Raw genomic sequence first — 4475 nt, forward strand, 5'->3', positions numbered from 1 at the left:
GAGTCGGCGCCACTGTCGACGCCGCTGCTGCTGCGAATCTACGGGCAATTGGTCGTTTTATGGCCCTTTTGATTGCAATGAAAGCACATCAGGTCTGACATCTGTATCGCTGGAGTAGGGGCAGTACAATCCCTGCCAAAATGCCCAAACTTGCCGCACTTATAGCATCCTGAACCCGGCCCAGTGCGACTAGATCCCTCGTGTGACCGACCGCATTTCCCACAGCCGTCCCGCCCTAACTGGCCTTTCGGACTACCATCGGATCCCTTGGGCTTCTTCCCCGAAACCCCGTCGTCTGCCCCTCCTCTACCTTCCTCTTCCGGATGTGCTCCAAATCAATCTCCCTTTCCCTAGCCCTGGAAATCATGGAATCCAGGGTAGGGCAAGCCGAAAAACTAACATGCTCCCGGATTTCAGCTCGTAGCATGCCATGGTAGCAGGTTCTCTTCATGTCCTCATCACCCGCATACTGGGGCACCAACAAAGCCCTCTCCTGGAACTTGGTGGTGATCTCCACCACAGTCTCCGTAGTCTGTCTCATATCTAAGAATTCCCTGGCCAGCTACTGAAGCTCTACAGATGGCGCAAACACTGCTCTGAACCAGGTCACAAAATCTGACCTTGTCATAGCCTCAATAGCCGAGGCACCCACAGAGTCACCAACCAACTCCCACCAATCCCTAGCCCCGTCCCTCAAACACCCTGCTATAAATCGTACCTTCGACCCCTCGGGGCAGAAGCTGGTCAGTTGTGCAGACTTAATGTCCACAATCCATCGTCTGGCAGCAATGGGGTCCTTTGCCCCGTGGAAATCTGGTGCACCACTCCCTCTGAAGTCCTTAAAGGACAGTGTGCGTGGTCCTGACTGGCTGATCGCCATGTCACTCCAGAATACCCTAAGGCGATCCTCCATCAGCTCAATGATCCCCTCCTTGATCGACCCGAAGATAACCGGCATCGCATTAAGGATACCCTTCATGATCTCGGACGCAATGAACTCAGGTAACCCATCATCCACATGCTCAGATCCTGCCCCCGAGCCTGATCCTAACCCGGATCCTAAACCTCCTTCTCCATGTCACGTGACCACCATTCTGAAACAATAAACATATGAATGTCGTGTCAAGGATCACCCACACTTCCAAGTTTCTTGGTTCCATCTAGGCCCTCCTTGATTTGAGTACGGATCCTCTGCTTTTAGAAGTACGGGCCCATACTACCTTCCACATCTATCCGTACTTTCCTCAAGAATTTCTTCAACTTCACCAAGTCCCTTTTTACCGATACCCTTTCCACTGACCTCATCCTAGGCTTCCTTAGGGCACTCTCCGACCTACTCTCCGCTATCAGCTACACTAGGAGTCCCCACCACCTCCCCATAACTAGCTTGCGGATACTATTACATATCCGCTCCTTAGTTAGTTGAAGCTGGTCAGAACCCCCACAGCACAAAGCAAGCAGCATTCGTGCTTTGAGTAACCAAACCAGGCATAACCTATACAGGCCATCCTACTGCTGACTAAACAGTCCTAGCATACAGCTCATATAACAGGCACATAAAGCATCCTTCCTAGATCCTTAGCCCTAACTAGCATGCAATTCTCAGAATCATATATCAGGCACACAAGGCATCCTCCTAGATCCTTAGTCCTATTCTAGCATGCAGTTCTCTGAATCAAAACCATATAACATAACATAACAAGTATGGGTATCTTGGGGAAAACTTACTTGAGCCCGGCCGGTCACACGCATCACACACTTTGTCTATCTAAAAAATTTCTCAATTTAAACTTTAGAAAACCATTTTTCCTTGAAAGATCTTTTAGTCCCTCGGTTTGAGTCCAGACACCCCCGAGGGTGTGTCTGAATCCTTCAAACTAGGGCTCTGATACCAACTTGTATCGACCAAAATTTTCAAGGCCAAAAATTTTATTTTTGAATTAACGCATTTAATAAACATTTTACCAAAACCTTTTCAATAAAACATTTCATTACAAAGTCATAATGTTGTATTTCAAACCATAACATCATAAGTATTAAAAATCAGAGTGCGGTCCTAAAAACTTCTTACGGAAACATGTGTGTGTGTGATGCGCTGCTACACCCCCGGCTCTTTCCCCTTCGACGAAGAGGTACCTGAAACCAAAACCAAAACCTGTAAGCACAAAGCTTAGTGAGTTCCCCTATCATACCATACAATATCGTCGGTATCTTTCAACCGGTAACCTTCATCGGTATCTTTCAACCGGTAATCAACATCGGTATCTTTCAACCGGTAACTGGGGACTATTTCACCCCTACCACTAGCATACAATCAACATATATAAACATACAGTCAGGAATATTCGGGTACTGACCTACCCTTGGGTCCTAAGGACCACTGTCAAGGAAACTAATCTGTACCATACACATAACATACTATCCAAATAAACCTCATAACCAACACATAACCAAACCAAGATAATTATCACAAAGACCATTATCTTTTAAATACCACTTTTTGGTGGGCCGGCATTGTGGCCTTATACCCACCCCTATTGGAAGGTAACTCACCTCAATGTCGTGCAATGTCTGAACTATCCTCGGCGCACAAGTCGACCCCCAACGACTCCTCGATCCCTACACGACAACCTCCAAGTCAACACACATCACATACAACCCTAAACAGGGTCAGTCAAAGTCTACATTTAGTTGACCTGACTCGCCGAGTTGGCCTACCAACTCGTCGAGTCCATGCTTTTCTACTCCCCCACAAAACCCCGGCTCCACTCGTCGAGTCTAGCAAAAACTCGACGGGTTCTCCTTCAATCATAACATCGGGACCATCTTCATCTGACTCGCCGAGTTCCATCTTGAACTCGTCGAGTTCGTCTCCAACTTAAGAACTTGTCCAGTCTATGACTCGCCAAGTTGTATGAACAACTCGTCGAGTCCATCTTCAAAGATTGGGAGATTTCTATGGACTCGCCGAGTCTGCTCATACCACTCACTGAGTCCCATGACTTCCAGGTCCCTTTTGCGTCTAAACCCACAAGGGACTTCCTTCCTAACACTTACCCATTCACAGAAAGGGGTTTGGTGCACAATGGTCACCGAGTCATCGAGTGCCAAGAGCAACTCGTCGAGTCCAACCTTGACCAACTCCATACAATCGAATTAAATGAGGTCTAACACACCAAAATCATAGATCTGGCCTCCTAATGTCCATTTTATACGTAAAGTTCCAAACTTTATGCACATACATGGGGTTTTTAGCTCAAAAATCCATGTAAAATGTCCTACAATGTGCATGGGGCTCTCATGGCCCTAAAGTTGGCACCTTTATGCCATGAGACCCCACTTAAGGACCAGATCTGAAGGCTAGATTCAACATAACACTCCTTAAATCCAAAAATGGCTTGAAAGCCCTAAATGCACCCAAGATCTACAATCTAAAGATGAACTACCAAATGGAAGACCAAAGCAGGAGCATTTTACCTTGATCAAGCTGAATATGGAATGAGATTTCTGGATCCACAAGCCCCAAATCGAATACTCAAGCTCCTCTTCTTCCATCCAAGCTTCACAAGTCAACAAAAGCACCAAAATAGCCTTAACACACACACACACACAAACAGCTAGGGTTTCGATATACAGCTCTAGGAGAGTGTTGGGGACAAGGGAGGCTGAGTTAAGGCGTTTATATAGGGTGTAAACCGTCATATTAGGGTTTTTGTCCAGACAGCACGGACCCGTCAAGTCCGATCTCTGACTCGCCGAGTCAGCCACTTAACTCCCGTGTCCAAACCGCTTCTACTCGACGAGTTGGGCCACCAACTCACCGAGTCCCAGGCCAAAATGAAAAATACTTAATTTCAAAATACGTACCAGGAACCAGGTGTTACAGCTCTGCTATAGTATATTTAGGATCGGTGTCATATTTTTCCTCTATTGGCTCTTCCTCATAAGCCACAATTAGTATGGGTGTATCAATATGGTCAAAAGCACCATGTACTGTATGCTCCTCCTCTGGCAAGGAAGTTGCGCTCCACGATCCTGCACCTTCCATACTCTCGGGAAAACCTGCATAAGACATCAAACTAGAAAAGATGTTTATGAGAAATGTTAAGATCAATTAAATACAATATATTATCCCATTATAAGTATCCAATAGATAGTACCCAAAACTCCTGAGTCTTCCTACTATGTTATAAGTCACAAATAGTGGTTCCTAAGCCAGAAATCCTCAGACTTAGATGTCGTTAAGCCATAAAGCCTCAGACGTAGATGCCTCTAAAAGAAATCTCTAAGTATAGAATCCTTGTCTATGCACCCAATCCAGAAGTCCTCAGTTGTTTAGATTACCAACCACAGTATCCAAGTTTCGTTGTACGTCGGTCGTACCATAATAAAACTTAGTTGCGCATTCTAGGTCTAGTTATGGTATGGCTACTATACTTTTCCAACTCTAAACATAGTTTTCGGCCTAATATCTT

General features: G+C 45.8%; 1 long non-coding RNA gene across 1 annotated transcript; it reads right to left on the reverse strand.

Moving 5' to 3' along the window:
* Positions 1–1950: 1950 nt before the first annotated feature.
* Positions 1951–4075, reverse strand: LOC145033810 (uncharacterized). The gene is made up of 4 exons (XR_013677720.1): positions 3868–4075; positions 3478–3560; positions 2554–2619; positions 1951–2136 (listed from the first exon to the last, which is right to left on the reverse strand). It is a non-coding gene; the product is annotated as an uncharacterized LOC145033810 (long non-coding RNA).
* Between the last annotated feature and the right edge of the window lie 400 nt (positions 4076–4475).

The sequence above is a fragment of the Lactuca saligna genome, chromosome 3 (genome assembly GCF_052625555.1).
Source record: "Lactuca saligna cultivar CGN05327 chromosome 3, ASM5262555v1, whole genome shotgun sequence".
NCBI classification, from domain to species: domain Eukaryota; kingdom Viridiplantae; phylum Streptophyta; class Magnoliopsida; order Asterales; family Asteraceae; genus Lactuca; species Lactuca saligna.